We start from the raw sequence: 13,598 nt of genomic DNA, 5'->3' as shown, positions 1-13,598 counted from the left end.
CAAAAAAAATATACTTCCCTTAAACCTTACGGTAGAAATTTCATCCTAGGATGCTGTTACTGCATCTAGAAATTAAAAATTATATTATCTCATACAGGTTTTATTTACATGTTAGGCTTAACCATCCTACCACACACACACACACACACATGCGTGCGCATGCGTGCACTGAGATGAAATACATACTTGCCCAAATAATGTACTTTTATTTACAAAGGCAACATATTAAAACACATAATATTTAAATTTTGTGTAGATTGGATGGTACCAGAAACCATACTACAAAACGAGCGGACAACACTTGATTCTTTACTATGATTGGGCTGACGGATTGCCTCTGGAATGCCCTTGTTACCTTCAACGACTCAGAATTAATACTTTTATCCATCAAAAAACAGCAACAGTTTAACTAAGCAAACATACACCCCACACCCCTCAAAAAATTGTTATTACACAAGGCATTATTTACATGGTAGGAGACCGCACATACGAAGTGCGAAGCTTCAGGTTAGAAATATTGATTAAAATAACTACTAAAGATGCTAATTTGTTTATGAAAAAATTGCACATGAAATACAGACACTTGCTTATTTACACACACATACATACATACATACATACATACATACACCCTGCATGGCTTCAGAAGTAAGTACGATATTTTGAAAACCACTCAAGACTTACATCTGTTTATGAAAAGGAGCTAAATATTAAAAAAAATTCAAAGTTAATTTTAGAGATGAAATATCATGTGCAAGTCCTTGCATGCGAGAAGATTTTATTACGCAATTATCTTCATTTTCCCCAAACCATAGGTCTGATGTCTGGATACCACACAAATCCCACACCTAACATATGCAATACGAGATGACTGCACGCCAGTCCAAGCCCCTGTGCTTAGAGACGAATCTGCACTAGAAGCGTTAGCAAGCATTGCAATTATCTCGCTTCACTAATGCAGATTCACCTCTGACTAGGTAGACCTCCTGAAACAGTAAACATAGGACGGTGAAACACATTAAAATAATGCATTTCAAAATAATTGAATAATATAAAACACTGCATATTTCACGAAAATCACCACGCAATTGACAGCCCTTTCAGTCACAATTCTGCGAATGCTATCACAGAATGCTAGATTTAGAAAGAAAGGATCATTCATTCCTTCATTATGGAACAAAGTAATACATCACATGAAGAGAAACAAAAAAGACACACACTTCGTTCTTAGACTCGTGCCGCCTCCTTGACAGAGAGAAAAGATTGTACACATAAAATAGTACTTATATATTTCATTTCCAGCGATGAAGCTGTACTAATATCACATTGACAAGCTTAGATGATCTAGGGAGAGATAAAGTAAATATATTAACAAAAAAAGTCGACTAAAATTCATTTACAAACAAAATACTTAACATTCCTTCGATTACATATTTTTCTCAATTTAATAAATGAGAGAACACAAACATTTGCTTAAATCACTATTTATCAATTTTAAACTCTCTTGTACATCAGGAAAAAATATATTGTATCATTCATTATTAGTTGTAATGTAAAAAAATGCAAAACAGTTTCTTTGTGGGATGTGGAATTCTCACTCACGATCGAATAAAGAGGGGCTTCGCTGTAACTCAAGGGGAGGGGGGGAAACCATCTTGAAAGTTGAAGTTTCTCATATATTTGGATGTATAGTAATCAAGTAAGTAATAACATTTGGTGGTATAATATCCGTCTGATTAAAGTTTATTTGCTAACATGAATTCACAAATTAAACGAATCTCTGAGTACATTTGCTTATCTTTTTAAAAAAAAATGCACAGATTGATTGTTTTATCATGAATAACCAGGAGCACACTAAAAAAACAAACGAAATTCTCGCCAATAATAACCAACAGCACACAAACAATAAAAAAAAACCATGTGTCAGTAATAACATGCAGCATGCGGAGAAAATCACCAAAATATTGTCAAGAATAACCATCAGTACATGTAGAATACCAATAAAGTCTTGACATGAAAAAGGCTGAAGTGCACGGAGAAAATCATAAAATTCTCGTCAGGTAAAAAAAGCAGAAGCACATGAAAAAAAACCAACAATATTATAACACAGTAATGTTGAAGCACACGTAGAAATCTATCGAAAGTTCATGTGAAAAAATAGGAGCACTCAGAGAAAACTATCAGGGAGAAGATTAAAAACTCATAAATTATCAATTTTTTTAAAAAAGTTCAATTTAAATCCTGCTAGAACTCTCATGTTGCTTAAGCAAAGAGTTCACAAGCCGAATTGTGCCAGAACTCTCATGTTGCTTAAGCAAAGAGTGCACAAGTTGACTTGTGTGTATTACTTTGTTCCATAATGAAGGAATGAATGATCCTTTCTTTCTAAATCTAGCATTCTGTGATAGCATTCGCAGAATTGTGACTGAAAGGGCTGTCAATTGCGTGGTGATTTTCGTGAAATATGCAGTGTTTTATATTATTCAATTATTTTGAAATGCATTATTTTAATGTGTTTCACCGTCCTATGTTTACTGTTTCAGGAGGTCTACCTAGTCAGAGGTGAATCTGCATTAGTGAAGCGAGATAATTGCAATGCTTGCTAACGCTTCTAGTGCAGATTCGTCTCTAAGCGCAGGGGCTTGGACTGGCGTGCAGTCATCTCGTATTGCATATGTTAGGTGTGGGATTTGTGTGGTATCCAGACATCAGACCTATGGTTTGGGGAAAATGAAGATAATTGCGTAATAAAATCTTCTCGCATGCAAGGACTTGCACATGATATTTCATCTCTAAAATTAACTTTGAATTTTTTTTAATATTTAGCTCCTTTTCATAAACAGATGTAAGTCTTGAGTGGTTTTCAAAATATCGTACTTACTTCTGAAGCCATGCAGGGTGTATGTATGTATGTATGTATGTATGTATGTGTGTGTAAATAAGCAAGTGTCTGTATTTCATGTGCAATTTTTTCATAAACAAATTAGCATCTTTAGTAGTTATTTTAATCAATATTTCTAACCTGAAGCTTCGCACTTCGTATGTGCGGTCTCCTACCATGTAAATAATGCCTTGTGTAATAACAATTTTTTGAGGGGTGTGGGGTGTATGTTTGCTTAGTTAAACTGTTGCTGTTTTTTGATGGATAAAAGTATTAATTCTGAGTCGTTGAAGGTAACAAGGGCATTCCAGAGGCAATCCGTCAGCCCAATCATAGTAAAGAATCAAGTGTTGTCCGCTCGTTTTGTAGTATGGTTTCTGGTACCATCCAATCTACACAAAATTTAAATATTATGTGTTTTAATATGTTGCCTTTGTAAATAAAAGTACATTATTTGGGCAAGTATGTATTTCATCTCAGTGCACGCATGCGCACGCATGTGTGTGTGTGTGTGTGTGGTAGGATGGTTAAGCCTAACATGTAAATAAAACCTGTATGAGATAATATAATTTTTAATTTCTAGATGCAGTAACAGCATCCTAGGATGAAATTTCTACCGTAAGGTTTAAGGGAAGTATATTTTTTTTGGTCTTACAGAATTTTAGCGTAATGGTGAAGCAGCATCATTGTAAAAGGGGAAGAGAGGGAGATGTTTTATTTGACCAATGAAAAGAAAGCTTAAGGTAAGTCTCCTTAAATGTTTGTGAAAAGGGTTTGTTCCTGGAACATCAGCAAAATGTGTCATTCTGTGGATGTTCAACTGATTGTTCGCAATGAAATGCTAAAAATTTATAAACGAATGTTGGTCATAATAAATGTAGAATAAATTGTTAATGTTTTAGTTTTGTAATGTGTTCTTACTTTTAATAAATGTATTAAACATACCCGATTTTTTTTATTTCCTTGCATTACTAGTATTACCATTTAGCTACCTGTCTACCCGAGTGTCAGATTGGCGCCACGAAGTCGGTGACTAACGCGCCTGTTGTAGCATGCGCGTCATGACTGCAGCTCGAGTGCTTCGTGATGACACTTTGACGAGCAGTTGGTGGCAGGCTCAGACATTCATGAGCGCCTCATGGCGCCACAAAGTCGCGGACTAATGTACCAGTTGTGACATGCACGGTCAAGTCTATTGTTTGGGTCCCCTGGACACTGTGAGATGACATTCCTGAGTGATGAGTCACGATGCAGGCAGTGCCTCGCGCCCTAATCTCTAATCACCTAGGTCATTCGTAGTTTTACCCGAGTGTGGTTTCCCATGTTTGGCTGTCAGGTTACATTTCTACCACCACCACTCACAGACCTGCTACGACATGCACATGAGTCATGCTGGGTTTTTCCGAAGACAATGGTACTTCCATGTACTACATTCCTATTGGCGGATACAACAGAAATACTCTGTTACTAATGTTTTTCCAATAACAGGCAGGTCCGAGGCTATAAAAGGTCAGGATTAACTGTCGGAGCTTCATTGTGTTCTTGGAGTTTGAGTGAGCTAGTTCGTGTGTGAGTTTCGCTGCTACCACGATTCCTACCGCCACCGATACATCATCTTCTGCAGCTCCACTTCAACGTTTTCTGAGGTATGCTACATGTTTCGTTAATATTTTTATGTTTCTCAGCTTTTTCGTAGGTTATCTGATAGCTAGTTTTTTCTCTGTACACTTATGTATGGGTAACCAGGAATTGTTTAGCTTAAACTTTTAACAGTACTTTAAATATTCTAGCATTTTTGAGTTGTGCATTAGTGTAGTTTTGAGGTTATGTAATCAATCATTTTGAGTTAACATTGAATACTTTTTCAGCTTTAACTTTTATGAGTAGGTACTTTAAATATTCTACCATTTTTAGGATTGTACATGAAGGAATAGCTTTGAGGTTATGTTTGCAACTTTTTTTATTTAGTAACATTACTAGTAGTTTAGGTTAGTAAGCTTGAGTGCTAGAGCTTTAAGGTTATGTTTGTAACTTTTTTATTTAGTTACATTGCTATCAGTTTAGGTTAATAAGCTTGAGGGCTAGAGTTTTGAGGTTATGTTTGCAACTTTTTCGTGTTAACATCTAGCTACATTGTATTCTTAATTCTTTTGTTATAGTTCTCCGTGCGTCGAGCTACCGTTGTGTGTTCCGTACGTTGAGACCAGTCTACCGAGTGTCGTGATGATGGCGTCTACCGTTCAGAAATGCCGTTTCTGCTCTGCTACATTCACGGCAGGCCACAACCGCTACCGGCACGAGCGTCAGTGTGCTGAGAACCAACATCGTGACCACCAACAGTGCCACCTATGTGGAAAGATGGTCGCACGCAGCGATAAGATGCAGCAGCACCTTGCATCATGTGCTGGAGCTGTCGCTACGACATCAGGCATGCGGTGTAGCTTCTGCTACAAGGCCTTCGCCCGTGCTGATTTTGCAAGACGCCATGAGAATTCGGCTTGCGGTCTTAACCCAAACCGCATATCACATACCTGCGACAACTGTGCTAAGGAGTTCGCCAGGGCTGATAAGTTAAAAGCCCACATCAAGGTATGCAAGGGGCCTGCTCCGCCTCCAACAAAGAAGCAGAGGATGGTAGCAGTTAAGCCTGCAGTTACGCCCAAGCCTTCGACCAGCCGAACAAAGGTGGTGACCGGGACTGGTTTGGCCAATACCCACGGCTTCATCACCGCCGAAGTGGGTTTCAAGGGTAACTTGAAGACGTACGTGGCAGAAAATACGTCAAGTTCTGCCAAGGATATTTGTACGTACCTGGACTCCATCAAGAACAAAATAATCAACCAACTTGTGGAGGAGATTGAAGAGAACGGACCTCTCAAATTCAATATCGTGCTCGAGTGCGCCTACAAAAAACCCGTAGATGCCTGTGAAGACAAGAGGGCCTTCAAAACCATGAATGTCCCCCTCTACGCAGTTAATGAGGTGGAGGAGGCAGTTACCGAGTCCATCTCTAAGATCTGCAAGGAGGAGGAAGACTACATGGGTAAGGGGTCCGGATGGACTTTGTCGGCCGTTAAGCGACTACAGTTGAGAATCAACAAGCTCGATCCACTCCGTGCCAGCTCCTACATCGAATTACCTACTTCCATCAAAGACAAATACGCAGTGATAAATCCGCAAAACCTCGAAGACCACATGTGCTTTAAGTGGTCGATTCTTGTGAAGTACGTGGAAGGTGAGCATCCTGAACGTGTCAACCAGCGCTACCATGACTTGGAGGGGAAGTTCAACTTCAACAACACTGACTTCCCTACTCCAATCAAGCAAATACCACTGTTTGAAAAACAGAACCCCGGAGTCTCCATCAACATCTACAGTATCGACGAGAATCTGAATGTTGTTCCTGCACGAGTCGCTCCTGAAGAAAAAGAACATCATTTCGATCTTCTGCTCTTGGTCAATGACGATTCATCCCATTTCACCTACATCACTAATTTTTCTGCTCTGGTTCGGTCCCAAATCACTACACATCATGATGCTATTCATGTTTGTAAAAGATGCTTCAAGCATTACGATGATCGGGGTAGGGTTAGCGGGCTCACTGGTCTTCAGTGTTTGGAAAAACACAGTGAGCTCTGCAAACAGCATGCTGCTGTTAGGATGGAGATGCCATCGCCCGATCAAAACGGCCAGCCACCTGTTCTGAAGTTCAAAAACTTCCATCACAGTGATAAGATGCCCATCGTGGTATATTGCGACTTTGAAGCTATTCTAGAGAAAATCCATACATGTCACCCGAATACTGATGAGTCATACACGCTGCAGTACCAAAAGCATAAAGCATACAGCTACTGTATTTACGTGAAAGCTGATAATACCATCATTCCTGCACACCTCACTTCAGCACTTCCATCAGAGCCTGAATTGTATCGCGGTTGTGACGCAGAGGATAAGTTCATATCCCACATTGTGGAGATTGGACATGACGTACAGAAAATATTTTTTTTACGTCTGTTCCTATGACTCCGCTCACACATGCACAAAACACTGCTTTTCTGCAAGCAAGGTGTTGTTGCTACTGTGGAGGAAAGTTCGGAGGAACTGTAAAGAAAGTTCGTGACCACAATCACTTCACCGGCGAATTTATTGGGCCTGCATGTAATGACTGCAACCTTCTCAGGCGCAGACCGAAAAAGTTGATTGTGTTCTTCCACAACCTGGCATACGATCAGAACTTCATTATCAGGAAGTTGGGGTATGATAGTAAAGACATCTTCATCATTCCGAATTCAGAGGAGAAGCTGATAACTTTTTCCAAGAAGTTACATGATAAGTTCAGCATTCAGTTTGTCGATACGTTCCGTTTTATGAGTCGGGGTCTTGCTTCGCTCGCTGAGTTCTTGCCTGCAGACAAGTTTATAAGTACTACTGAGTTTTTCGCGCCTGATGAGTTGGAGTTGGTTACCCGCAAGGGTGTCTTCCCGTATGATTTTGTGGATTCTTTTGCTCGACTAGATGATACTCGTCTTCCATCCATCGATGATTTCTACAATAGTCTGACTGATTCCATGATTTCAGAGATGGAGTACGCTCATGCAGTGAAAGTCTGGGACAAGTTTCAGTGTGCTACTTTGGGGGAGTACGCTGACTTGTATCTAAAGACAGATGTCCTGATTTTGGCGGATGTATTCGAGAATTTCCGTTCCATATGTTTGGAGACATACAGCCTAGATCCGTCTCACTATGTTTCTTGTCCAGGGTTCGCTTTCGATGCGATGCTTCGAACCACAGGCGTACAGCTAGAGCTTCTTACCGATTATGATATGTACATGTTTGTGGAGGCTGGTATTAGGGGGGGAGTAGCGCAAAGCATTAAACGTCATTGCGTAGCCAATAACTCCTACATACCTGAGACATATGATGCATCCAAGCCATCCACATTCCTGGAGTACATTGATGCAAATAATTTGTACGGGTGGGCGATGTCTCTGCCGCTTCCAATTCGGCATTTCCAATGGGCAGACACATCAATTGATGTCGTGTCTGTCCCAGATGATTCTCCTACAGGCTACATTATTGAGTGTAATGTGGAGTACCCTCCCGAGCTCCATGAAAGTCATAAAGACCTGCCATTTCTCCCCATAAATCAGTGTCCGCCCGGCTCAAATCAATCAAAGTTGATGACAACACTTGAAAATAAAGAGCACTACATTGTCCACTACAAAAACCTCCAGCAAGCGGTATCTCATGGGCTGAGAGTGACTAAGATACATCGAGTCCTGCAGTTTGAGCAGTCGGCATGGTTGGAGCCCTATATTCGGCTGAATACCAACAAGCGGAAAGCAGCAGCCAACGAGTTCGAGAAGGAGTTCTTTAAGCTCGCTGTGAACTCGACATTTGGTAAACTGATGGAAAATAAAAGGCGGAGGCTCAAAATGGAGTTGGTGTGCTCTGAGAAGAGGTTCAAGAAGTTGGTGTGTCGTCCGTCCTTCAAGGACCGTACAATGTACGAACCGAATTTGTCTCTAGTCCACCTTAATCACGAGACCATAATTTTCGACAAGCCGATCTATGCCGGACTGGCCGTACTAGATCTTTCAAAGACTCTCATGTACGACTTCCACTACAATACCATGAAACCCCGTTACCATGACAATATTCACCTGATGTATATGGATACAGACAGTTTTGTGTATGAGATCCAGACAACAGACTTTTACTCAGACCTCAAAGCCGACCCTACACTGATGGCTAAATTCGACACCAGCTGCTACCCTTCCGACCACCCATGCTTCTCCCCCATCAACAAGAAAGTTGTCGGTAAATTCAAAGATGAATGTGGGGGAGAAGTGATGGAGGAGTTTGTAAGCCTACGGGCCAAACTCTACGCCTACAGGTGTGGTGGTAAGAGCGAGAAAAAGGCCAAGGGCATCCAGCGATGTGTGGTCAAAAACCACATAACATTCGATGACTACCTGGAAGCCCTGCAAGACCACCGCACAATGAGGGCAGGCGTTAGAGCAATTCGCTCCCATCAGCACATACTCTATACTGAGTACAGCAATAAGCTGGCCATAACGTGGGAGGACGACAAACGGCTGATCTGCGAAGATGGTATCCACACAGTACCCCACGGATATGTTGGAGGCGGCGAATAATTTTTTTTCTGTAAATAGTTTTTAATTTAAATAGTTTGGCAGTTTGGTAGTTGTTTCCATTTGTTGTATAGTTTTTCTGTTTTTGCTGTACAGTTTATGTTTTTGATTTATAGTTTCCATTTTTGTTGTAAAGTTTCAGTTTTTTTATGTGTAGTTTTTTTTTTGCTCCATTTTTGTTGTGTAAAATATGTTCTTAATTTAATAAATACAATTTTACCTACATATTGTTTATTATTTTTAATATAGAACCTATATCCCACGAGGTACTGATACTTATAAATGTCTTACAGAATGGTGAAATGTAATTATACACAAACATTAAAATATCTGCTTCCATGCAGCTTTTAAAACACGAGTACGCAAACATGAACTTGTTTATAAAAGTGAAATTGAACGCAGACATTACAAATATCTGCTTCCGTGCAGCTTTAAAACACGAGTACGCAAACATGAACTTGTTTATAAAAGTGAAATTGAACGCAGACATTAAAAATATCTGCTTCCATGCAGCTTTTAAACACATGTACGCAAACATGAACTTGTTTATAAAAGTGAAATTGAACGCAGACATTAAAAATATCTGCTTCCATGCAGCTTTAAAACACGTGTACGCAAACATGAGAAGAGATTATTACTTGTGAGTTAGGACTCTGAAAATTTTTTGGCCAGCTAAGATGGAGTAATAAATGTTTTTTTAAATTATCATTACTTTAACTAACGCATCCACAACGATAGTATTGATAACATATATTTTAGTTAAAACCTATAAGTGATAAGACTTTAAGAAAAAACTGTCGGTTACAACAACAAAATGACTGTGGATTTTGTGGATTTTTTGGATTCTGTGGATTTTGGTCTATAAGGTTCATAACAATGTTGGTAGAGAATTGTAACTCGACCTTACATACACTAACATACTTTATAAACCTACAGCCGATGACGACATCCATCAGATGAAATCAAGATGGCAGTCTCCACTAAATAAGATGGTCCCTCCAGCAGACAACGATGGTATATATTTTTTTCCCTGATTTTCTAAGTTAATAATTATGATTTTCCAAGATGGTGGATGTAACGAAAAATTGTAACATGAATGAGTGGGGTGTTCGATGACGATGCCATTGTAACAGAGGGGTGGGGGTGCTAGATGATGTACTTGTAATTTAGAGGAGTGGGGTGTTCGATACGTAGGTTTTTAATTAAAATTTTATTAAATAATATTTTTTTAATTTTATTTTAAAATTTTGATTATTTAATTTTTTAAAATTTAAATTTGTTTTCATTAAAATCGGATAATAAATAAAGATTTTCTAGATGGCGGACGAAACTCAAAATAGAGGAATGTTGTAGAAAACAAAATGGCCACCGGACTTGATGTAATCCAAGATGGTCGCCGGAAGTGACGTAATCCAAGATGGCCGCAGGAAGGGACGCAATCTAAGATGGCCGCCGGAAGTGAAGTAATCCAAGATGGCCGCCGGAAGTGACGTCATTCAAGATGGCCGCTGGAAGTGACGTCATCCAAGATGGCCGCCTCGAATCCCCGAATCCCCCTCCCCCCTCCCCTGTCCCCATATGAACCAAATACACCTACTAAAACCACATTAAATGAAAATAATGTCATGTGAAATAAAAAGGGCTGATGTAGAAGTAGCACTCAAAAACAAGCAAATAAGAGTATGTGACTTTGATTTACAGTCAGTACTCCAGACACCCTGTGGGAATGTTTCTGTATTGTACTATTAGAGGAGACTAAATGTGTATAATTTCACAATATTTGACAATGCATCAAAGGATGGCTATTGTTACCTGTGGAATGAGGCATCTGGAAACAAAGGAGCAATAGAAATTGCATCGTGTGTGTATGAATATATATAAAGTGTACAGACTGTACAGATTTCATGTTCTACAGCGATAATTATTGTTGTGCTCAAAACAAAAACAAATTCCTAGCTACAATGTATCTGTTCGCCACCCAGACACTACAGAAGGTAGAATCCATTACACACAAATATTTGATTGTAGGACACACACAGAATGCTGGAGATTCGATGCATTCTTGTATCGAAAAACAAAAAAAGAGAGCCTTGAAAAGTGGTCTTGTTTATGTACCTTCACAGTGGACTGGGATTGTTCAGTGTTTCAAAAAGACAGGAAATCCTTATCATGTGAGGGAAATGAACTTTACCGACTTTCATGACTTTAAGACATTATCTGCAGAAATGGGAAGTAATTTCACTGTAGATGAACATGGAGATGTCATGAAATGGAATGACATTCGCGTACTAAAAGTCAAGAAAGATTACAAATATGTGCTGTTTTATAAGACAGATTTTGAAAGTGACGAATTCAAATCTATCCATATTAGGCGACGTCGAAGAAGTCGTCCGTTTTTTGAGGGTTTTTCACTCACTCCTGCCTACATAGCAAGGCCATGCATCTCTTCTGAAAAGAAGGACCTTTCATCATTATGTACTGATGGAATAATTCCAAGTGTATATCACGAGTTCTATCAGTCCCTACCATCAACTACTGATCACTTGATCAGTCAAAGCGAAGCAACAATCCCAATGAGGATACTTTCGAATGTGAAAGCGAGTAGCTAGTGTTTTTTGTTGTTGATGAAAACTCTTTACAAACAACTGCAATAATGTGTTGCATTGATGATACTTGTATTTGAAGTGTAATTTGGGACAGTATAATTAATGTTTGTTCTCTATAGTAACTACAGTATATTCAACCAACTTGAAGTATTTAAATAGTCACTGACAGTCAACTTGTTGTATCTACATTTTTTAATGTTCAAATTCGACTGCAGTTGTGTTGAATTAACTTTTATTATAAGTATTATAAGTGTAATTAAGGAAAATTTAACATTTAGTTTTTGTTGTCTTTACTAACCAGAATGTCAATAATCATTCATAATAAACATTGTTGTAATTATTTATTTGCACCTGTCACCAACAGTTAAACTGTTGTAGCTTCTTTCATTATTTTTTTTAAATATTTATATTCAATTTCAGATGTCTTTTAGAAGGTATCTTCAAAGCATTGCAATAACAACACATTCCACAAAAATTACGAAAGGGAGGTAGCTGACCCTGATTTATCATGACACTTTCAAATTTTTAAACCCAATTTACTCAAAACATTGAATTCGTAGTTACGACAGTCTTATTCTGGGGGTGAGATATATGGATTAAATAAAATTTATGCATTGATAGCTGCCGTATGCTGTGCGTAGACACATTTAAAAGATTTCACAGAATAATTTATAAAGGAAAACCTATATATATATATATTAAAATATTTAAATAATGTTACGAATGCAACAGTATCGCCATCACTCGAAAACATAACTCTGAGATCGCATTTCAGCGAGGTTGCGTCCGTGTGTAGGTCCCACTGACGTAATGTCTGAGTCGAATGTGACTGACTAGGAGATGATACTTTTTTTGCGTAACGCTATTGTGCTTGCAGCACCAAGCGATAACGCGGAGGCCACAGCTTCGAGCTCCCAACAATTTTCCAGTCAAATTTCACTGGATCGTGGTAATTTTCATAGTTTAGTATGTCTAGATTGGGAGGGCTGTATAAGCGATGTAACGAATGCCAGTTTTTAGGCATTCGCGAATGCGAACAAATGTCGCCGACATTCGCAAATGCGAATATTCAGTTTTCAAATCCTGGGTTGGTACGGATTGTCGGCGCGACTGACGCTCGCTCTAGCGTCACCCGTCGGTACTACCTGAGAAGCCACCTCACATTTACCACCGTTTGCATCTTGTTTCGGGAATTGCTGGACTGATCCGAAACAAGCCAGTCGTTTGTTGTTTATTTGACGGCAGATCGAAAACAGGAAGGAGCGGAGTTTGAGGAGTTTAGAGCGTGATTAGTGATTTGTTAAGATGATTGAATCAAATTATAGTAAAATATTGAGTTATTTCACTTTCCGACGCTGAACGAGCTAAATTTAAGTTTTTGTTTTTTTGAACTATATATTTTAGTTTCTTAAAAGTAGTTAAATATTTAAAACCTTATATTCAAAATACTCAGTAAGTAAAGATACATAAAATTTTAAGAGAAGAATATGTTTTTTTTTGTTTAAATTACATATATATATTTTGATTTTTAATGAAAAGTTTATTTTTTTATAATAATAAGTCTAAAGCTTTATTACCTGTTACCTAATATTACATTAAAAACTGAAAGAGAAATCTTTTCTACTAAAAATGCTAAGAAATTCACATTTGTTGTCTTATTGAATGTTTTCACACTAAAAAAGTAGGATTTTTTTCTAACATGAATATTCGGAAAATATTCACTTGAATGTGGTGAATTCGAATGTCAAATTAATTTCCTAGCTTACTTCGACACGTCTTTTACGTCAGCACGAAATGATCCTCTTGTGCGACAGACTTTCCAATCAGGAATATTCTATTTCCAGCACGTCGTGTGTGCGATGGTATTGAAATGAGCGTCAGGGTTTCGTTTTCGAATGCTGGTTAAACTGGCGCATTGGCAATATTATTATTCGTATATTTTCTCTTTGATCTCTT

The 13,598-nt window shown here is 38.5% G+C and overlaps 1 protein-coding gene across 1 annotated transcript in view; it reads left to right on the top strand.

Annotated features, from left to right (window-relative positions):
- LOC134528059 (dynein axonemal heavy chain 1-like) overlaps window positions 1–13,598 on the top strand; it is a 146,014-nt gene that overhangs the window by 126,307 nt on the left and 6,109 nt on the right. The gene's annotated exons all lie outside the window — the stretch shown is intronic.

Source organism: Bacillus rossius, chromosome 1 (genome assembly GCF_032445375.1).
Source record: "Bacillus rossius redtenbacheri isolate Brsri chromosome 1, Brsri_v3, whole genome shotgun sequence".
Lineage (NCBI taxonomy): Eukaryota > Metazoa > Arthropoda > Insecta > Phasmatodea > Bacillidae > Bacillus > Bacillus rossius.
The sequence above is the reverse complement of the archived record's forward strand: the minus strand, read 5'-3'. Positions and strand labels throughout refer to the sequence as shown.